This window comes from Cervus elaphus, chromosome X, assembly GCF_910594005.1.
Source record: "Cervus elaphus chromosome X, mCerEla1.1, whole genome shotgun sequence".
NCBI lineage: Eukaryota > Metazoa > Chordata > Mammalia > Artiodactyla > Cervidae > Cervus > Cervus elaphus.
Genome location: NC_057848.1, coordinates 20,631,908 through 20,655,863, shown reverse-complemented (window position 1 = coordinate 20,655,863; position 23,956 = coordinate 20,631,908).

Here is a 23,956-nt window from a genome sequence, read left to right as displayed (position 1 = left end):
GTCTCCCGCCTCAGCTGGAGAGGCGTCCCAATTGCCCTGCCAAGCCTCGAGGTGAATCCCGAGTTGTCCCTCGCAACAAGGCAGGAGTCCTGACTTCGCTGAACAAACACGTGTGTGGAAGGGCCATCCCCGCCGTAACTCGAGAATTTAACCCAGGTTCCCGACGCAACTCGAGGCAAACCATGAGACTTCCCCCTCGCCGCGATATGCGGTTCGATTCCCCTGCACTGCGTGCAGAGCAATTCCGTGTTGCACATCACACATGAAAGGATCCTTGATTTCCTTCATGGCACTCCAGGGAAACCCCAAGAACACTGTTTCAAGGCTAGAGGGATCCTGAGGTCACTGTAGCAACACGAAAGAGCTCCGTGGACCAGAAATCAACTCGAGATGAGACATTAGTGCCTGGCTTCGGCTCCAGAGGAATACCACCTTACCACAAGCACCTCAAAGGAGTCTTCTCTCAGCTCTAGGTATGTGAGAGGGACCCTGAGTTTGCGGCCTCAAGTGGAATGGACACCGTGATGCCCTGACTCAAAATAAGGCCGGATATCCCTGCAGTGACTTGAATGCAGGCTCGTCTTGCATCTCCCAAGACGAAAGGATGTCTGAATCCCCAGTGGAGACCACAGAGAAAGACCTACTTCCCCACCTCATCGGGACCGGAGGCCTCACATCCTTTGAAAACTCCAGAGGTGCGCGGAGATCAGTGCCTCCAAAAGAGACAATGCCTGACTCCTCGTGAAACTTGATAGGAGTCCCAGGATTCCTGTGGCACGTGGAAAGGGACCCTTTGTCTCCCGCCTCAGCTGGAGAGGCGTCGCAATTGCCCTGCCAAGCCTCGAGGAGAATCCCGAGTTGTCCCTCGCAACTAGGCAGGAGTCCTGACGTCGCTGAACAAACACGTGTGTGGAAGGGCCATCCCCGTCGTAACTCCAGAATATACCCCAGGTTCCCGCCGCAACTCGAGAAAAACCATGAGACTTCCCCCTCTCCTCGAGAATAGGCCCGATTACCCAGCACTGCCTGCAGAGCAATTCCGTGTTGCACATCACACATGAAAGGAGCCTTGATTTCCTTGGTGGCACTCCAGAGAAATCCCAAGAACACTGTTTCAAGGCTAGAGGGATCCTGATGTCACTGTAGCAACACGAAAGAGCACCATTGACCAAAAACCAACTCGAGATGAGAGGTGAGTCCCTGGCTTCGCCTCCAGAGGAATAGCACCTTACCACAAGCACCTCAAGAGGAGGCGTCTCTCAGCCCTAGGTATGTGAGAGGGACCCTGAGTTTGCGGCCTCACGTGGAGTGGACACCGCGATGCCCTGACTCGAAATAAGGCCGGATATCCCTGCAGTGACTTGAATGCAGGCTCGTCTTGCATCTCCCAAGACGAAAGGATGTCTGAATCCCCTGCGGAGAACACAGAGAAAGATCTAGTTCCCCACCTCATCGCGACCAGAGGCCTCACATCCTTTGAAAACTCCAGAGGTACGCAGAGATCAGTGCCTCCAAAGGAGACGATGCCTGACTCCTCGTGAAACTTGATAGGAGTCCCAGGATTCCTGTGGCACGTGGAAAGGGACCCTTTGTCTCCCGCCTCAGCTGGAGAGGCGTCGCAATTGCCCTGCCAAGCTTCGAGGAGAATCCCGAGTTGTCCCTCGCAACTAGGCAGGAGTCCTGACGTCGCTGAACAAACACGTGTGTGGAAAGGCCATCCCCGTCGTAACTCCAGAATATACCCCAGGTTCCCGCCGCAACTCGAGAAAAACCATGAGACTTCCCCCTCTCCTCGAGAATAGGCCCGATTACCCAGCACTGCGTGCAGAGCAATTCCGTGTTGCACATCACACATGAAAAGAGCCTTGATTTCCTTGATGGCACTCCAGAGAAACCCTAAGAACACTGTTTCAAGGCTAGAGGGATCCTGACGTCTCTGTAGCAACACGAAAGAGCTCCGTGAACCAAAAACCAACTCGAGATGAGAGGATAGTCCCTGGCTTCGACTCCAGAGGAATAGCACTTTACCACAAGCACCTCAAGAGGAGGCTTCTCTCAGCTCTAGGTATGTGAGAGGGACCCTGAGTTTGCGGCCTCACGTGGAGTGGACACCGCGATGCCCTGACTGGAAATACGGCCGGATATCCCTGCAGTGACTTGAATGCAGGCTCGTCTTGCATCTCCCAAGACAAAAGGATGTCTGAATCACCTGTGGAGACCACAGAGAAAGAGCTAGTTCCCCACATCCTTGGGACCGGAGGCCTCACATCCTTTGAAAACTCCAGAGGTATGCTGAGATCAGTGCCTCCAAAGGAGACGATGCCTGACTCTTCGTGAAACTTGATAGGAGTACCAGGATTCCTGTGGCACGTGGAAAGGGACCCTTGGTCTCCCGCCTCAGCTGGAGAGGAGTCCCAATTGCCCTGCCAAGCCTCGAGGAGAATCCCGAGTTGTCCCTCGCAACTAGGCAGGAGTCCTGACGTCTCTGAACAAACACGTGTGTGGAAGGGCCATCCCCGACGTAACTCGAGAATATTCCCCAGGTTCCCGCCACAACTCGAGAAAAACCATGAGACTTCCCACTCGCCGCGAGATGAGCCCCGATTCCCGTGCACAGCGTACACAGCAATTCCGTGTTGCACATCACACATGAAAGGAGCCTTGATTTCCTTGGTGGCACTTCAGAGAAACCCCAAAAACACTGTTTCAAGGCTAGAGGGATTCTGATGTCACTGTAGCAACACGAAAGAGCACCATGGACCAAAAACCAACTCGAGATGAGAGGTGAGTCCCTGGCTTCGCCTCAAGAGGAATAGCACCTTACCACAAGCACCTCAAGAGGAGGCTTTTCTCAGCCCTAGGTATGTGAGAGGGACCCTGAGTTTGCGGCCTCAAGTGGAATAGACACCGTGATGCCCTGACTCAAAATAAGGCCGGATATCCCTGCAGTGACTTGAATGCAGGCTCGTCTTGCATCTCCCAAGACGAAAGGATGTCTGAATCCCCAGTGGAGACCACAGAGAAAGACCTACTTCCCCACCTCATCGGGACCGGAGGCCTCACATCCTTTGAAAACTCCAGAGGTGCGCGGAGATCAGTGCCTCCAAAAGAGACGATGCCTGACTCCTCGTGAAACTTGATAGGAGTCCCAGCATTCCTGTGGCCCGTGGAAAGGGACCCTTTGTCTCCCGCCTCAGCTGGAGAGGCGTCGCAATTGCCCTGCCAAGCCTCGAGGAGAATCCCGAGTTGTCCCTCGCAACTAGGCAGGAGTCCTGACGTCGCTGAACAAACACGTGTGTGGAAGGGCCATCCCCGTCGTAACTCCAGAATATACCCCAGGTTCCCGCCGCAACTCGAGAAAAACCATGAGACTTCCCCCTCTCCTCGAGAATAGGCCCGATTACCCAGCACTGCGTGCAGAGCAATTCCGTGTTGCACATCACACATGAAAAGAGCCTTGATTTCCTTGATGGCACTCCAGAGAAACCCTAAGAACACTGTTTCAAGGCTAGAGGGATCCTGAGGTCTCTGTAGCAACACGAAAGAGCTCCATGGACCAAAAACCAACTCGAGATGAGAGGATAGTCCCTGGCTTCGACTCCAGAGGAATAGCACCTTACCACAAGCACCTCAAGAGGAGGCTTCTCTCAGCTCTAGGTATGAGAGAGGGACCCTGAGTTTGCGGCCTCACGTGGAGTGGACACCGCGATGCCCTGACTCGAAATAAGGCCGGATATCCCTGCAGTGACTTGAATGCAGGCTCGTCTTGCATCTCCCAAGACGAAAGGATGTCTGAATCACCTGTGGAGACCACAGAGAAAGAGCTAGTTCCCCACCTCATCGCGACCGGAGGCCTCACATCCTTTGAAAACTCCAGAGGTACGCTGAGATCAGTGCCTCCAAAGGAGACGATGCCTGACTCCTCGTGAAACTTGATAGGAGTTCCAGGATTCCTGTGGCACGTGGAAAGGGACCCTTGGTCTCCCGCCTCAGCTGGAGAGGAGTCCCAATTGCCCTGCCAAGCCTCGAGGAGAATCCCGAGTTGTCCCTCGCAACTAGGCAGGAGTCCTGACGTCGCTGAACAAACACGTGTGTGGAAGGGCCATCCCCGACGTAAGTCGAGAATATACCCGAGGTTCCCGCCACAACTCGAGAAAAACCATGAGACTTCCCACTCGCCGCGAGATGAGCCCCGATTCCCGTGCACTGCATGCACAGCAATTCCGTGTTGCACATCACACATGAAAGGAGCCTTGATTTCCTTGGTGGCACTCCAGAGAAACCCCAAGAACACTGTTTCAAGGCTAGAGGAATCCTGATGTCACTGTAGCAACACGAAAGAGCACCGTGGATCAAAAACCAACTCGAGATGAGAGGTGAGTCCCTGGCTTCGCCTCCAGAGGAATACCACCTTACCACAAGCTCCTCAAGAGGAGGCTTCTCTCAGCTCTAGGTATGTGAGAGGGACCCTGAGTGTGCAGCCTCAAGTGGAATGGACACCGCGATGCCCTGACTCGAAATAAGGCCGAATATCCCTGCAGTGACTTGAATGCAGGCTCGTCTTGCATCTCCCAAGACAAAAGGATGTCTGAATCCCCTGTGGAGACCACAGAGAAAGACCTAGTTCATCACCTCATCGCGACCGGAGGCCTCACATCCTTTGAAAACCCCAGAGGTACGCGGAGATCAGTGCCTTCAAAGGAGACGATGCCTGACTCCTCGTGAAACTTGATAGGAGTCCCAGGATTCCTGTGGCACGTGGAAAGGGACCCTTGGTCTCCCGCCTCAGCTGGAGAGGCGTCCCAATTGCCCTGCCAAGCCTCGAGGAGAATAACGAGTTGTCCCTCGCAACTAGGCAGGAGTCCTGACGTCGCTGAACAAACACGTGTGTGGAAGGGCCATTCCCGTCGTAACTCGAGAATATACCCCAGGTTTCCGCCGCAACTCTAGAAAAACCATGAGACTTCCCACTCGCCGCGAGATGAGGCCCGATTCCCGTGCACTGCGTGCAGAGCAATTCCGTGTTGCACATCACACATGAAAGGAGCCTTGATTTCCTTGATGGCACACTAGAGAAACACCCAAGAACACTGCTTCAAGGCTGGAGGGATCCTGAGGTCACTGTAGCAACACGAAAGAGCTCCGTGGACCAAAAACCAACTCGAGATGAGAGGTTATTCCCTGGCTTCGACTTCAGTGGAATACCACCTTACCACAAGCACCTCAAGAGGTGGCTTCTCTCAGCTCTAGGTATGTGAGAGGGACCCTGAGTTTGCAGCCTCAAGTGGAATGGACACCGCGATGCCCTGACTCGAAATAAGGCCGGATATCCCTGCAGTGACTTGAATGCAGGCTCGTCTTGCATCTCCCAAGACGAAAGGATGTCTGAATCCCCTGTGGAGAACACAGAGAAAGAGCAAGTTCCCCACCTCATTGCGACCGGAGGCCTCACATCCTTTGAAAACTCCAGAGGTGCGCGGAGATCAGTGCCTCCAAAGGAGACGATGCCTGACTCCTCGTGAAACTTGATAGGAGTCCCAGGATTCCTGTGGCACGTGGAAAGGGACCCTTGGTCTCCCGCCTCAGCTGGAGAGGCATCCCAATTGCCCTGCCAAGCCTCGAGGAGAATCCCGAGTTGTCCCTCCCAACTAGGCAGGAGTCATGACGTCGCTGAACAAACACGTGTGTGGAAGGGCCATCCCCGTCGTAACTCGAGAATATACCCCAGGTTCCCGCCGCAACTCAAGAAAAACCATGAGACTTCCCCCTTGCCGTGAGATGAGGCCCGATTCCCCTGCTCTGCGTGCAGAGCAACTCCGTGTTACACATCACACATGTAAGGAGCCTTGATTTCCTTGATGGCACTCCAGAGAAACCCCAAGAACACTGTTTCAAGGCTAGAGGGATCCTGAGGTCACTGTAGCAACACGAAAGAGCTCCGAACACCAAAAATCCACTCTACATGAGAGGTTATTCCCTGGCTTCGCCTCCAGACGAATATCACCTTACCATAAGCACCTCAAGAGGAGGCTTCTCTCAGCTCTAGGTATGTGAGAGGGACCCTGAGTTTGCGGCCTCAAGTGGAATGGACACCGCGATGCCCTGACTCGAAATAAGGCCGGATATCCCTGCAGTGACTTGAATGCAGGCTCGTCTTGCATCTGCCAAGACGAAAGGATGTCTGAATCCCCTGTGGAGAACACAGAGAAAGAGCAAGTTCCCCACCTCATTGCGACCGGAGGCCTCACATCCTTTGAAAACTCCAGAGGGACGCTGAGATTAGTGCCTCCAAAGGAGACGATGCCTGCCTCCTCGTGAATCTTGATAGAAGTCCCAGGAATCCTGTGGCACGTGGAAAGGGACACTTGGTATCCCGCATCAGCTGGAGAGGCGTCCCAATTGCCCTGCCAAGCGTCAAGGAGAATCCCGAGTTGTTCCTCGAAACTAGGCAGGAGTCGTGACGTCGCTGAACAAACACGTGGGTGGAAGTGCCATCCCCGTCGTAACTCGAGAATATACCCCAGGTTCCCGCAGCAACTCGAGAAAAACCATGAGACTTCTCCCACGCCGCGAGATGAGGCCCGATTCCCCTGCACTGCATGCAGAGCAATTCCGTGTTGCACATCACACAGGAGGGGAGCCTTCATTTCCTTGATGTCACTCCAGAGAAACTCCAAGAACACTGTTTCAAGGCTAGAGGGATCCTGAGGTCACTGCTCAACAGGAAAGAGCTTCGAGGACCAAAAATCAACTCGAGATGAGAGGTTAGTCCCTGGCTTCAACTCCAGGGGAATACCACCTTACCAGAAGCACCTCAAAGGAGGCTTCTCCCAGCTCTAGGTATGTGAGAGGGACCCTGAGTTTGCGGCCTCAAGTGGAATGGACACCACGATGCCCTGACTCAAAATAAGGCCGGATATCCCTGCAGTGACATGAATGCAGGCTCGTCTTGCATCTCCTAAGACGAAAGGATGTCTGAATCCCCTGTGGAGACCACAGAGAAAGACCTAGTTTCCCACCTCATCGCGACCGGAGGCCTCACATCCTTTGAAAACTCCAGAGGTACGTGGAGATCAGTGCCTCCAAAGGAGACGATGCCTGACTCCTCGTGAAACTTGATAGGCGTCCCAGGATTCCTGTGGCATGTGGAAAGGGACCCTTGGTCTCCCGCCTCAGCTGGAGAGGCGTTCCAATTGCCCTGCCAAGCCTCGAGGAGAATCCCGAGTTGTCCCTCGCAACTAGGCAGGAGTCCTGAGGTCGCTGAACAAACACGTGTGTGGAAGGGCCATCCCCGTCGAAACTCGAGAATATACCCCAGGTTCCTGCTGCAACTCGAGGAAAACCATGAGACTTCCCTCTCGCCGCGAGATGAGGCCCGATTCCCCTGCACTGCGTGCAGAGCAATTCCGTGTTGCACATCACACATGAAAGGATCCTTGATTTCCTTCATGGCACTCCAGAGAAACCCCAAGAACACTGTTTCAAGGCTAGAGGGATCCAGAGGTCACTGTAGCAACACGAAAGAGCTCCGTGGACCAAAAACCAACTCGAGATTAGAGGATAGTCCCTGGCTTCGACTCCAGAGGAATACCACCTTACCACAAGCACCTCAAGGGGAGGCTTTTCTCAGCTCTAGGTATGTGAGAGGGACCCTGAGTTTGCCCCCTGAAGTGGAATGGACACGGGGATGCCCTGACTCGAAATAAGGCCAGATATCACTGCAGTGACTTGAATGCAGGCTCGTCTTGCATCTCCCAAGACGAAAGGATGTCTGAATCCCCTGTGGAGACCACAGAGAAAGACCTAGTTCCCCACCTCATCGCGACCGGAGGCCTCACATCCTTTGAAAACTCCAGAGGTACGCGGAGATCAGTGCCTCCAAAGGAGACGATGCCTGACTCCTCGTGAAACTTGATAGGAGTCCCAGGATTCCTGTGGCAGGTGGAAAGGGACTCTTGGTCTCCCGCCTCAGCTGGAGAGGCGTTCCAATTGCCCTGCCAAGCCTCGAGGAGAATCCCGAGTTGTCCCTCGCAACTAGGCAGGATTCCTGATGTCGCTGAACAAACACGTGTGTGGAAGGGCCATCCCCGTCGTAACTCAAGAATATACCCCAGGTTCCCGCCGCAACTCGAGAAAAACCATGAGCCTTCCCCCTCGCCGCGAGATGAGGCCCGATTCCCCTGCACTGCGTGCAGAGCAATTCCGTGTTGCACATCACACATGAAAGGAGCCTTGATTTCCTTGATGGCACTCCAGAGAAACCTCAAGAACACTATTTCAAGGCTAGAGGGATCCTGAGGTCATTGTAGCAACACGAAAGAGCTCCGTGGACCACAAATCAACTCGAGATGAGAGGTTCGTCCCTGGCTTCCCCTCCAGAGGAATGCCACCTTACCACAAGCACCTCAAGAGGAGTCTTCTCTCAGCTCTAGGTATGTGAGAGAGACCCTGAGTTTGCGGCCTCAAGTGGAATGGACTCTGCGATGCCCTGACTCGAAATAAGGCCGGATATCCCTGCAGTGACTTGAATGCAGGCTCGTCTTTCATCTCCCAAGACGAAAGAATGTCTGAATCCCCTGTGGAGACCACAGAGAAAGAGCTAGTTCCCCACCTCATCGGGACCGGAGGCCTCACATCCTTTGAAAACTCCAGAGGTACGCGGAGATCAGTGCCTCCAAAGGAGACGATGCCTGACTCCTCGTGAAACTTGATAGGAGTTCCAGGATTCCTGTGGCACTTGGAAAGGGACACTTGGTCTCCCACCTCAGCTGGAGAGGCGTCCCAAATGCCCTGCCAAGCCTCGAGGAGAATCCTGAGTTGTCCCTCGCAACAAGGCAGGAGTCCTGACGTCGCTGAACAAACACGTGTGTGGAAGGGCCATCCCCGTCGTAACTCGAGAATATACCCCAGGTTCCCGCCGCAACTCGAGAAAAACCATGAGACTTCCCACTCGCCGCGAGATGAGGCCCGATTCCCGTGCAGTGCGTGCAGAGCAATTCCGTGTTGCACATCACACATGAAAGGAGCCTTGATTTCCTTGATGGCACTCTAGAGAAACACCCAAGTACACTGCTTCAAGGCTAGAGGGATCCTGAGGTCACTGTAGCAACACGAAAGAGCTCCTTGGACCAAAAACCAACTCGAGATGAGAGGTTATTCCCTGGCTTCGACTCCAATGGAATACCACCTTACCACAAGCACCTCAAGAGGTGGCTTTTCTCAGCTCTAGGTATGTGAGAGGGACCCTGAGTTTGCAGCCTCAAGTGGAATGGACACCGCGATGCTCTGACTCGAAATAAGGCCGGATATCCCTGCAGTGACTTGAATGCAGGCTCGTCTTGCATCTCCCAAGACGAAAGGATGTCTGAATCCCCTGTGGAGACCACTGAGAAAGACCTACTTCCCCACCTCATCGGGACCGGAGGCCTCACATTCTTTGAAAACTCCAGAGGTGCGCGGAGATCAGTGCCTCCAAAGGAGACGATGCCTGACTCCTCTTGAAACTTGATAGGAGTCCCAGGATTCCTGTGGCACGTGGAAAGGGACCCTTGGTCTCCCGACTCAGCTGGAGAGGCGTCCCAATTGCCTTGCCAAGCCTGGAGGAGCATCCCGAGTTGTCCCTGGCAACTAGGCAGGAGTCCTGATGTCGCTGAACAAACACGTGTGTGGAAGGGCCATCCCCGTCGTAACTCGAGAATATACCCCAGGTTCCCACCGCAACTCGAGAAAAACCATGAGACTTCCCACTCGCCGCGAGATGAGGCCCGATTCCCGTGCACTGCGTGCAGAGTAATTCCGTGTTGCACATCACACATGAAAGGAGCCTTGATTTCCTTGATGGCACTCCAGAGAAAGCCCAAGAACACTGTTTCAAGGCGAGAGGGATCCCGAGGTCACTGTAGCAACACGAAAGAACTCCGTGGACCAAAAATCAACTCGAGATGAGAGGTTATTCCCTGGCTTCGCCTCCAGACGAATACCACCTTACCACAAGCAGCTCAAGAGGAGGCTTCTCTCAGCTCTAGGTATGTGAGAGGGACCCTGAGATTGCGGCCTCAAGTGGAATGGACACCGCGATGCCCTGACTCGAAATAAGGACGGATATCCCTGCAGTGACTTGAATGCAGGCTCGTCTTGCATCTCCCAAGACGAAAGGTTGTCTGAATCCACTGTGGAGACCACAGAGAACGACCTAGTTCCCCACCTCATCGCGACTGGAGGCCTCACATCCTTTGAAAACTCCAGAGGTGCGCGGAGATCAGTGCCTCCAAAGGAGACGATGCCTGACTCCTCGTGAAACTTGATAGGAGTCCCAGGATTCCTGCGGTACGTGGAAAGGGACCCTTGGTCTCCCGCCTCAGCTGGAGAGGCATCCCAATTGCCCTGCCAAGCCTCGAGGAGAATCACGAGTTGTCCCTGGAAACTAGGCAGGAGTCCTGACGTCGCTGAACAAACACGTGGGTGGAAGGGCCATCCCCGTCGTAACCCGAGAATATACCCCAGGTTCCCGCCGCAACTCGAGAAAAACCATGAGACTTCCCACTCGCCGCGAGATGAGGCCCGATTCCCCTGCACTGCGTGAAGAGCAATTCCGTGTTGCACATCACAAATGAAAGGAGCCTTGATTTCCTTGATGGAACTCCAGAGAAACCCCAAGAACACTGTTTCAAGGCTAGAGGGATCCTGAGGTCACTGTAGCAACACGAATGTGCTCCGCGGACCAAAAATCAACTCGAGATGAGAGGTTAGTCCCTGGCTTCGACTCCAGAGGAATACCACCTTACCACAAGCACCTCAAGAGGAGGCTTCTCTCAGCTCTAGGTATGTGAGAGGGACCCTGAGTTTGCAGCCTCAAGTGGAATGGACACCGCGATGCCCTGGCTCGAACTAAGGCCGGATATCCATGCAGTGACTTGAATGCAGGCTCGTCTTGCATCTCCCAAGACGAAAGGATGTCTGAATCCCCTGTGGAGACCACAGAGAAAGACCTAGTTCCCCACCTCATCGCGACCGGAGGCCTCACATCCTTTGAAAACTCCAGAAGTACGCGGAGATCAGTGCCTCCAAAGGAGAGGATGCCTGACACCTCGTGAAACTTGATAGGAGTCCCAGGATTCCTGTGGCACATGTAAAGGGACCCTTGGTCACACGCCTCAGCTGGAGAGGCGTCCCAATTGCCCTGCCAAGCCTCGAGGAGAATCTTGAGTTGTCCCTCGCAACTAGGCAGGAGTCCTGACGTCGCTGAACAAACACGTGTGTGGAAGGGCCATCCCCGTCGTAACTTGAGAATATACCCCAGGTTCCCGCCGCAACTCAAGAAAAACCATAAGACTTCCCACTCGCCGCGAGATGAGGCCCGATTCCCGTGCACTGCTTGCAGAGCACTTCCGTGTTGCACATCACACATGAAAGGAGCCTTGATTTCCTTGATGGCACTCTTGAGAAACACCCAAGAACACTGCTTCAAGGCTAGAGGGATCCTGAGGTCACTGTAGCAACACGAAAGAGCTCCTTGGACCAAAAACCAACTCGAGATGAGAGGTTATTCCCTGGCTTCGACTCCAGTGGAATACCACCTTACCACAAGCACCTCAAGAGGTGGCTTCTCTCAGCTCTAGGTATGTGAGAGGGACCCTGAGTTTGCAGCCTCAAGTGGAATGGACACCGCGATGCCCTGACTCGAAATAAGGCCGGATATCCCTGCAGTGACTTGAATGCAGGCTTGTCTTGCATCTCCCAAGACGAAAGGTTGTCTGAATCCACTGTGGAGACGACAGAGAACGACCTAGTTCCCCACCTCATCGCGACCGGAGGCCTCACATCCTTTGAAAACTCCAGAGGGACGCGGAGATCAGTGCCTCCAAAGGAGACGATGCCTGACTCCTCGTGAAACTTGATACGAGTTCCAGGATTCCTGTGGCACGTGGAAACGGACCCTTGGTCTCCCGCCTCAGCTGGAGAGGAGTCCCAATTGCCCTGCCAAGCCTCGAGGAGAATCCCGAGTTGTCCCTCGCAACTAGGCAGGAGTCCTGACGTCGCTGAACAAACACGTGTGTGGAAGGGCCATCCCCGTCGTAACTCGAGAATATACCCCAGGTTCCCGCCACAACTCGAGAAAAACCATGAGACTTTCCCCTCGCTGCGAGATGAGGCCCGATTCCCCTGCACTGCGTGCAGAGCAATTCCGTGTTGCACATCACACAGGAAAGGAGCCTTGATTTCCTTGATGGCACTACATCGAAACCCCAAGAACACTGTTTCAAGGCTAGAGGGATCCTGATGTCACTGTAGCAACACGAAAGAGCACCGTGGACCAAAAATCAACTCGAGATGAGAGATTAGTCCCTGGCTTCGACTCCAGAGGAATACCACCTTACCACAAGCACCTCAAGAGGAGGCTTCTCTCAGCTCTAGGTATGTGAGAGGGACCCTGAGTTTGCGACCTCAAGTGGAATGGACACCGCGATGCCCTGACTCGAAATAAGGCCGGATATGCCTGCAGTGACTTGAATGCAGGCTCGTCTTGCATCTTCCAAGACGAAAGGATGTCTGAATCCCCTGTGGTGACCACAGAGAAAGTGCTAGTTCCCCACCTCATCGGGACCGGAGGCCTCACATCCTTTGAAAACTCCAGAGGTACGCGGAGATCAGTGCCTCCAAAGGAGACGATGCCTGACTCCTCGTGAAACTTGATAGGAGTTCCAGGATTCCTGTGGCACTTGGAAAGGGACACTTGGTCTCCCACCTCAGCTGGAGAGGCGTCCCAATTGCCCTGCCAAGCCTCGAGGAGAATCCTGAGTTGTCCCTCGCAACAAGGCAGGAGTCCTGACGTCGCTGAACAAACACGTGTGTGGAAGGGCCATCCCCGTCGTAACTCGAGAATATACCCCAGGTTCCCGCCGCAACTCGAGAAAAACCATGAGACTTCCCACTCGCCGCGAGATGAGGCCCGATTCCCGTGCAGTGCGTGCAGAGCAATTCCGTGTTGCACATCCCACATGAAAGGAGCCTTGATTTCCTTGATGGCACTCTAGAGAAACACCCAAGTACACTGCTTCAAGGCTAGAGTGATCCTGAGGTCACTGTAGCAACACGAAAGAGCTCCTTGGACCAAAAACCAACTCGAGATGAGAGGTTATTCCCTGGCTTCGACTCCAATGGAATACCACCTTACCACAAGCACCTCATGAGGTGGCTTTTCTCAGCTCTAGGTATGTGAGAGGGACCCTGAGTTTGCAGCCTCAAATGGAATGGACACCGCGATGCTCTGACTCGAAATAAGGCCGGATATCCCTGCAGTGACTTGAATGCAGGCTCGTCTTGCATCTCCCAAGACGAAAGGATGTCTGAATCCCCTGTGGAGACCACTGAGAAAGACCTACTTCCCCACCTCATCGGGAGCGGAGGCCTCACATCCTTTGAAAACTCCAGAGGTGCGCGGAGATCAGTGCCTCCAAAGGAGACGATGCCTGACTCCTCTTGAAACTTGATAGGAGTCCCAGGATTCCTGTGGTACGTGGAAAGGGACCCTTGGTCTCCCGACTCAGCTGGAGAGGCGTCCCAATTGCCTTGCCAAGCCTGGAGGAGCATCCCGAGTTGTCCCTGGCAACTAGGCAGGAGTCCTGATGTCGCTGAACAAACACGTGTGTGGAAGGGCCATCCCCGTCGTAACTCGAGAATATACCCCAGGTTCCCACCGCAACTCGAGAAAAACCATGAGACTTCCCACTCGCCGCGAGATGAGGCCCGATTCCCGTGCACTGCGTGCAGAGTAATTCCGTGTTGCACATCACACATGAAAGGTGCCTTGATTTCCTTGATGGCACTCCAGAGAAAGCCCAAGAACACTGTTTCAAGGCGAGAGGGATCCCGAGGTCACTGTAGCAACACGAAAGAACTCCGTGGACCAAAAACCAACTCGAGATGAGAGGTTATTCCCTGGCTTCGCCTCCAGACGAATACCACCTTACCACAAGCAGCTCAAGAGGAGGCTTCTCTCAGCTCTAGGTATGTGAGAGGGACCCTGAGATTGCGGCCTCAAGTGGAATGGACACCGCGATGCCCTGACTCGAAATAAGGACGGATATCCCTGCAGTGACTTGAATGCAGGCTCGTCTTGCATCTCCCAAGACGAAAGGTTGTCTGAATCCACTGTGGAGACCACAGAGAACGACCTAGTTCCCCAACTCATCGCGACCAGAGGCCTCACATCCTTTGAAAACTCCAGAGGTGCGCGGAGATCAGTGCCTCCAAAGGAGACGATGCCTGACTCCTCGTGAAACTTGATAGGAGTCCCAGGATTCCTGCGGTACGTGGAAAGGGACCCTTGGTCTCCCGCCTCAGCTGGAGAGGCATCCCAATTGCCCTGCCAAGCCTCGAGGAGAATCACGAGTTGTCCCTGGAAACTAGGCAGGAGTCCTGACGTCGCTGAACAAACACGTGTGTGGAAGGGCCATCCCCGTCGTAACCCGAGAATATACCCCAGGTTCCCGCCGCAACTCGAGAAAAACCATGAGACTTCCCACTCGCCGCGAGATGAGGCCTGATTCCCGTGCACTGCGTGCAGAGCAATTCCGTGTTGCACATCACACATGAAAGGAGCCTTGATTTCCTTGATGGAACTCCAGAGAAACCCCAAGAACACTGTTTCAAGGCTAGAGGGATCCCAAGGTTACTGTAGCAATACGAAAGAGCTCCGTGGACCAAAAACCAACTCGAGATGAGAGGTTAGTCCCTGGCTTCGCCTCCAGACGAATACCACCTTACCACAAGCACGTCAAGAGGAGGCTTCTCTCAGCTCTAGGTATGTGAGAGGGACCCTGAGTCTGCGGCCTCAAGTGGAATGGAAACCGTGATGCCCTGACTCGAAATAAGGCCGGATATCCCTGCAGTGACTTGAATGCAGGCTCGTCTTGCATCTCCCAAGACGAAAGGATGTCTGAATCCACTGTGGAGACCACAGAGAACGACCTAGTTCCCCACCTCATCGCGACCGGAGGCCTCACATCCTTTGAAAATTCCAGAGATGCGCGGAGATCAGTGCCTCCAAAGGAGACGATGCCTGACTCCTCGGGACAATTGATAGGAGTCCCAGGATTCCTGTGGCACATGGAAAGGGACCCTTGGTCTCCCGCCTCAGCTGGAGAGGCGTCCCAATTGCCCTTCCAAGCCTCGAGGAGAATCCCGAGTTGTCCCTCGCAACTAGGCAGGAGTCCTGACGTCGCTGAACAAACACGTGTGTGGAAGTGCCATCCCCGTCGTAACTCGAGAATATACCCCAGGTTCCCGCCGCAACTCGAGAAAAACCATGAGACTTCCCCCTCGCCGCGAGATGAGGCCCGATTCCCCTGCACTGCGTGAAGAGCAATTCCGTGTTGCACATCACAAATGAAAGGAGCCTTGATTTCCTTGATGGAACTCCAGAGAAACCCCAAGAACACTGTTTCAAGGCTAGAGGGATCCTGAGGTCACTGTAGCAACACGAATGTGCTCCGCGGACCAAAAATCAACTCGAGATGAGAGGTTAGTCCCTGGCTTCGACTCCAGAGGAATACCACCTTACCACAAGCACCTCAAGAGGAGGCTTCTCTCAGCTCTAGGTATGTGAGAGGGACCCTGAGTTTGCAGCCTCAAGTGGAATGGACACCGCGATGCCCTGGCTCGAACTAAGGCCGGATATCCATGCAGTGACTTGAATGCAGGCTCGTCTTGCATCTCCCAAGACGAAAGGATGTTTGAATCCCCTGTGGAGACCACAGAGAAAGACCTAGTTCCCCACCTCATCGCGACCGGAGGCCTCACATCCTTTGAAAACTCCAGAGGGACGCGGAGATCAGTGCCTCCAAAGGAGACGATGCCTGACTCCTCGTGACACTTTATAGGAGTCCCAGGATTCCTTTGGCACGTGGATAGGGACCCTTGGTCTCCCGCCTCAGCTGGAGAGGCGTCCCAATTGCCCTGCCAAGCCTCGAGGAGAATCCCGAGTTGTCCCTCGCTACTAGGAAGGAGTCCTGACGTCGCTGATCAAACACGTGTGTGGAAGGGCCATCCCCGTCGTAACTCGAGAATATAACCCAGGTTCCCGCCGCAACTCGAGAAAAACCATGAGACTTCCCCCTCGCAGCGAGATGAGGCCCGATTCCCCTGCACTGCGTGCAGAGCAATTCCGTGTTGCACATCACACAGGAAAGGAGCCTTGATTTCCTTGATGGCACTCCAGAGAAACCCCAAGAACACTGTTTCCAGGCTAGAGGGATCCTGAGGTCACTGTAGTAACACGAAAGAGCTCCGTGGACCAAAAATCAACTCGAGATGAGAGGTTATTCCCTTACTTCGGCTCCAAAGGAATACCACCTTACCACAAGCACCTCAAGAGGAGGCTTCTCTCAGCTCTAGGTATGTGAGAGGGACCCAGAATTTGCGGCCTCAAGTGGAATGGACACCGCGATGCCCTGATTCGAAATAAGGCCGGATATCCCTGCAGTGACTTGAATGCAGGCTCGTCTTGCATCTCCCAAGACGAAAGGATGTCTGAATCCCCTGTGGAGACCACAGAGAAAGAGCTAGTTCCCCACCTCATCGCGACCGGAGGCCTCACATCCTTTGAAAACTCCAGAGGTACGCGGAGATCAGTGCCTCCAAAGGAGACGATGCCTGACTCCTCGTGAAACTTGATAGGAGTTCCAGCATTCCTGTGGCACTTGGAAAGGGACCCTTGGTCTCCCGCCTCAGCTGGAGAGGCGTCCCAATTGCCCTGCCAAGCCTCGAGAAGAATCCCGAGTTGTCCCTCGCAACTAGGCAGGAGTCCTGACGTCGCTGAACAAACACGTGTGTGGAAGGGCCATCCCCGTCGTAACTCGAGAATATACCCCAGGTTCCCGCCGCAACTCGAGAAAAACCATGAGACTTCCCCCTCGCCGCGAGATGAGGCCCGATTCCCCTGCACTGCGTGCAGAGCAATTCCGTGTTGCACATCACACATGAAAGGAGCCTTGATTTCCTTGATGGAACTCCAGAGAAACCCCAAGAACACTGTTTCAAGGCTAGAGGGATCACGAGGTCACTGTAGCAACACGAAAGAACTCCGTGGACCAAAAATAAACTCGAGATGAGAGGTTATTCCCTGGCTTCGACTCCAGAGGACTACCACCTTACCACAAGCACCTCAAGAGGTGGCTTCTCTCAGCTCTAGGTATGTGAGAGGGACCCTGAGTTTGCAGCCTCAAGTGGAATGGACACCGCGATGCCCTGACTCGAAATAAGGCCGGATATTCCTGCAGTGACTTGAATGCAGGCTCGTCTTGCATCTCCCATGACGAAAGGATGTCTGAATCCCCAGTGGAGACCACAGAGAAAGACCTAGTTCCCCACCTCATCGCGACCGGAGGCCTCACATCCTTTGAAAACTCCAGAGGGACGCGGAGATCAGTGCCTCCAAAGGAGACGATGCCTGACTCCTCGTGAAACTTGATAGGAGTCCCAGGATTCCTGTGCCACGTGGAAAGGGACCCTTGGTCTCCCGCCTTAACTGGAGAGGCGTCCCAATTGCTCTACCAAGCCTCGAGGAGAATCCCGAGTTGTCCCTCGCAACTAGTCAGGAGTCCTGACGTCGCTGAACAAACACGTGTGTGGACGGGCCATCCCCGTCGTAACTCGAGAATATACCCCAGGTTCCTGCCGCAACTCGAGAAAAACCATGAGACTTCCCCCTCGCCGCGAGATGAGGCCCGATTCCCCTGCACTGCGTGCAGAGCAATTCCGTGTTGCACATCACACATGAAAGGAGCCTTGATTTCCTTGATGGCACTCCAGAGAAAGCCCAAGAACACTGTTTCAAGGCGAGAGGGATCCCGAGGTCACTGTAGCAACACGAAAGAACTCGGTGGACCAAAAACCAACTCGAGATGAGAGGTTATTCCCTGGCTTCGCCTCCAGACGAATACCACCTTACCACAAGCAGCTCAAGAGGAGGCTTCTCTCAGCTCTAGTTATGTGAGAGGTACCCTGAGATTGCGGCCTCAAGTGGAATGGACACCGCGATGCCCTGACTCGAAATAAGGACGGATATCCCTGCAGTGACTTGAATGCAGGCTCGTCTTGCATCTCCCAAGACGAAAGGTTGTCTGAATCCACTGTGGAGACCACAGAGAACGACCTAGTTCCCCACCTCATCGCGACCGGAGGCCTCACATCCTTTGAAAACTCCAGAGGTGCGCGGAGATCAGTGCCTCCAAAGGAGACGAAGCCTGACTCCTCGGGACAATTGATAGGAGTCCCAGGATTCCTGTGGCACATGGAAAGGGACTCTTGGTCTCCCGCCTCAGCTGGAGAGGCGTCCCAATTGCCCTGCCAAGCCTCGAGGAGAATCCCGAGTTGTCCCTCGCAACTAGGCAGGAGTCCTGACGTCGCTGAACAAACACGTGTGTGGAAGTGCCATCCCCGTCGTAACTCGAGAATATACCCCAGGTTCCCGCCGCAACTCGAGAAAAACCATGAGACTTCCTCCTCCCCGAGATGAGGCCCGATTCCCTTGCGCTGCGTGCAGAGCAATTTCGTGTTGCACATCACACATGAAAGGAGCCTTGATTTCCTTGATGGCACTCCAGAGAAACCCCAAGAACACTGTTTCCAGGCTAGAGGGATCCTGAGGTCACTGTAGCAACACGAATGTGCTCCGCGGACCAAAAATCAACTCGAGATGAGAGGTTAGGCCCTGGCTTCGACTCCAGAGGAATACCACCTTACCACAAGCACCTCAAGAGGAGGCTTCTCTCGGCTCTAGGTATGTGAGAGGGACCCTGAGTTTGCAGCCTCAAGTGGAATGGACACCGCGATGCCCTGGCTCGAAATAAGGCCGGATATCCCTGCAGTGACTTGAATGCAGGCTCGTCTTGCATCTCCCAAGACGAAAGGATGTCTGAATCCCCTGTGGAGACCACAGAGAAAGACCTAGTTCCCCACCTCATCGCGACCGGAGGCCTCACATCCTTTGAAAACTCCAGAAGTACGCGGAGATCAGTGCCTCCAAAGGAGAGGATGCCTGACTCCTCGTGAAACTTGATAGGAGTCCCAGGATTCCTGTGGCACATGGAAAGGGACCCTTGGTCACCCGCCTCAGCTGGAGAGGTGTTCCAATTGCCCTGCCAAGCCTGGAGGAGCATTCCGAATTGTCCCTCGCAACTAGGCAGGAGTCCTGACGTCGCTGAACAAACACGTGTGTGGAAGGGCCATCCCCGTCGTAACTCGAGAATATACCCCAGGTTCCCGCCGCAACTCGAGAAAAACCATGAGACTTCCCATTCGCCGCGAGATGAGGCCCGATTCCCGTGCACTGCGTACAGAGCAATTCTGTCTTGGACGTCACACATGAAAGGAGCCTTGATTTCCTTGATGGCACTCCAGAGAAACCCCAAGAACACTGTTTCAAGGCGAGAGGGATCCCGAGGTCACTGTAGCAACACGAAAGAACTCCGTGGACCAAAAACCTACTCGAGATGAGAGGTTATTCCCTGGCTTCGCCTTCAGACGAATACCACCTTACCACAAGCACCTCAAGAGGAGGCTTCTCTCAGCTCTAGGTATATGAGAGGGACCCTGAGTTTGCGGCCTGAAGTGGAATGGACACCGCGATACCCTGACTCGAAATAAGGCCGGATATGCCTGCAGTGACTTGAATGCAGGCTCGTCTTGCATCTCCCAAGACGAAAGGATGTCTGAATCCCCTGTGGAGACCACAGAGATAGAGCTAGTTCCCCACCTCATCGGGACCGGAGGCCTCACATCCTTTGAAAACTCCAGAGGTGCGCGGAGATCAGTGCCTCCAAAGGAGACGATGCCTGACTCCTCGTGAAACTTGATAGGAGTTCCAGGATTCCTGTGGCACTTGGAAAGGGACCCTTGGTCTCCCACCTCAGCTGGAGAGGCGTCCCAATTGCCCTGCCAAGCCTCGAGGAGAATCTTGAGTTGTCCCTCGCAACTCGGCAGGAGTCCTGACGTCGCTGAACAAACACGTATGTGGAAGGGCCATCCCCGTCGTAACTCGAGAATATACCCCAGGTTCCCGCCGCAACTCAAGAAAAACCATAAGACTTCCCACTCGCCGCGAGATGAGGCCCGATTCCCGTGCACTGCTTGCAGAGCACTTCCGTGTTGCACATCACACATGAAAGGAGCCTTGATTTCCTTGATGGCACTCTTGAGAAACACCCAAGAACACTGCTTCAAGGCTAGAGGGATCCTGAGGTCACTGTAGCAACACGAAAGAGCTCCGTGGACCAAAAACCAACTCGAGATGAGAGGTTATTCCCTGGCTTCGACTCCAGTGGAATACCACCTTACCACAAGCACCTCAAGAGGTGGCTTCTCTCAGCTCTAGGTATGTGAGAGGGACCCTGAGTTTGCAGCCTCAAGTGAAATGGACACCGCGATGCCCTGACTCGAAATAAGGCCGGATATCCCTGCAGTGACTTGAATGCAGGCTCGTCTTGCATCTCCCAAGACGAAAGGATGTCTGAATCCCCCGTGGAGACCACAGTGAAAGACCTACTTCCCCACCTCATCGGGACCGGAGGCCTCACATCCTTTGAAAACTCCAGAGGTGCGCGGAGATCAGTGTCTCCAAAGGAGACGATGCCTGATTCCTCGTGAAACTTGATAGGAGTCTCAGGATTCCTGTGGCACTTGGAAAGGGACCCTTGGTCTCCCGACTCAGCTGGAGAGGCGTCCCAATTGCCTTGCCAAGCCTGGAGGAGCATCCCGATTTGTCCCTGGCAACTAGGCAGGGGTCCTGACGTCGCTGAACAAACACGTGTGTGGAAGGGCCATCCCCGTCGTAACTCGAGAATATACCCCAGGTTCCCGCCGCAACTCGAGAAAAACCATGAGACTTCCCCCTCTCCGCGAGAATAGGCCCGATTCCCCTGCACTGCGTGCAGAGCATTTCCGTGTTGCACATCTCACATGAAAGGAACCTTGATTTCCTTGATGGCACTCCAGAGAAACCCCAAAAACACTGTTTCAAGGCTAGAGGGATCCTGAGGTCACTGTAGCAACACGAAAGAGCTCCGTTGACCAAAAATCAACTCGAGATGAGAGGTTAGTCCCTGGCTTCGATTCCAGAGGAATACCACCTTACCACAAGCACCTCAAGGGGAGACTTTTCTCAGCTCTAGGTATGTGAGAGGGACCCTGAGTTTGCGGCCTCAAGTGGAATGGACACGGGGATGCCCTGACACGAAATAAGGCCGGATATCCCTGTAGTGTCTTTAATGCAAGCTCGTCTTGCATCTCCCAAGATGAAAGGATGTCTCAATCCCCTGTGGAGACCACAGAGAAAGACCTAGTTCCCCACCTCATCGCGACCGGAGGCCTCACATCCTTTGAAAACTCCAGAGGGACGCGGAGATCAGTGCCTCCAAAGGAGACGATGCCTGACTCCTCGTGAAACTTGATAGGAGTCCCAGGATTCCTGTGGCACGTGGAAAGGGACACTTGGTCTCCCGCCTCAGCTGGAGAGGCATCCCAATTGCCTTGGCAAGCCTCGAGAAGAATCCCGAGTTGTACCTCACAACTAGGCAGGAATCCTGACGTCGCTGAACAAACACGTGTGTGGAAGAGCCATCCCCTTCGTAACTCGAGCATATACTCCAGGTTCCCGCCGGAACTCGAGAAAACCGATGAGACTTCCCCCTCGCCGCGAGATGAGGCCCGATTCCCTTGCACTGCGTGCAGAGAAATTCCGTGTTGCACATCACACAGGAAAGGAGCCTTGATTTCCTTCATGGCACTCCAGAGAAACCCCAGGAACACTGTTTCAAGGCTAAAGGGATCCTGAGGTCACTGTAGCAACATGAAAGAGCTCCGTGGACCAAGAATCAACTCGAGATGAGAGGTTCGTCCCTGGCTTCGACTCCAGAGGAATACCACCTTACCACAAGCACCTCAAGAGGAGGCTTCTCTCAGCTCTAGGTATGTGAGAGGGACCCTGAGTTTGCGGCCTCAAGTGGAATGAACACCCCGATGCCCTGACTCGAAATAAGGCCAGATATCCCTGCAGTGACTTGAATGCAGGCTCGTCTTGCATCTCCCAAGACGAAAGAATGTCTGAATCCCCTGTGGACACCACAGAGATAGACCTAGTTCCTTGGTCTAGTTCTGTGAAAAATACCGTTGGTAGCTTGATAGGGATTGCATTGAATCTATAGATTGCTTTGGGTAGAATAGCCATTTTGACAATATTGATTCTTCCAATCCATGAACACGGTATGTTTCTCCATCTGTTTGTGTCCTCTTTGATTTCTTTCATCAGTGTTTTATAGTTTTCTATGTATAGGTCTTTTGTTTCTTTAGGTAGATATACTCCTAAGTATTTTATTCTTTTTGTTGCAATGGTGAATGGTATTGTTTCCTTAATTTCTCTTTCTGTTTTTTCATTGTTAGTATATAGGAATGCAAGGGATTTCTGTGTGTTAATTTTATATCCTGCAACTTTACTATATTCATTGATTAGTTCTAGTAATTTTCTGGTAGAGTCTTTAGGGTTTTCTATATAGAGGATCATGTCATCACAGAACTAGACCAAAGAATTTCACAATTTGTATGGAAATACAAAAAACCTCGAATAGCCAAAGTAATCTTGAAAAAGAAGAATGGAACTGGAGGAATCAACCTGCCTGACTTCAGACTCTACTACAAAGCCACAGTCATCAAGACAGTGTGGTACTGGCACAAAGACAGAAATATAGACCAATGGAACAGAATAGAAAGCCCAGAGATAAATCCACGAACCTATGGACACCTTATCTTTGACAAAGGAGGCAAGGATATACAATGGAAAAAAGACAACCTCTTTAACAAGTGGTGCTGGGAAAACTGGTCAACCACTTGCAAAAGAATGAAACTAGAACACTTTCTAACACCATACACAAAAATAAACTCAAAATGGATTAAAGATCTAAATGTAAGACCAGAAACTATAAAACTCCTAGAGGAGAACATAGGCAAAACACTCTCCGACATAAATCACAGCAAGATCCTCTATGACCCACCTCCCAGAATATTGGAAATAAAAGCAAAACTAAACAAATGGGATCTAATGAAACTTAAAAGCTTTTGCACTACAAAAGAAACTATAAGTAAGGTGAAAAGACAGCCGTCAGATTGGGAGAAAATAATAGCAAATGAAGAAACAGACAAAGGATTAATCTCAAAAATATACAAGCAACTCCTGCAGCTCAATTCCAGAAAAATAAATGACCCAATCAAAAAATGGGCCAGAGAACTAAACAGACATTTCTCCAAAGAAGACATACAGATGGCTAACAAACACATGAAAAGGTGCTCAACATCACTCATTATTAGAGAAATGCAAATCAAAACCACAATGAGGTACCATTACACACCAGTCAGGATGGCTGCTATCCAAAAGTCTACAAGCAATAAATGCTGGAGAGGCTGTGGAGAAAAGGGAACCCTCTTACACTGTTGGTGGGAATGCAAACTAGTACAGACACTATGGAAAACAGTGTGGAGATTCCTTAAAAAACTGGAAATAGAACTGCCATATTACCCAGCAATACCACTTCTGGGCATACACACTGAGGAAACCAGATCTGAAAGAGACACATGCACCCCAATGTTCATCGCAGCACTCTTTATAATAAGCAGGACATGGAAGCAACCTAGATGCCCATCAGCAGATGAATGGATAAGGAAGCTGTGGGACATATACACCATGGAATTTTACTCAGCCGTCAAAAAGAATTCATTTGAACCAGTCCTAATGAGATGGATGAAACTGGAGCCCCTTATACAGAGTGAAGTAAGCCAGAAAGATAAAGAATATTACAGCATACTAACACATATATATGGAATTTAGAAAGATGGTAACGATAACCCTATATGCAAAACAGAAAAAGAGACACAGAAATACAGAACAGACTTTTGAACTCTGTGGGAG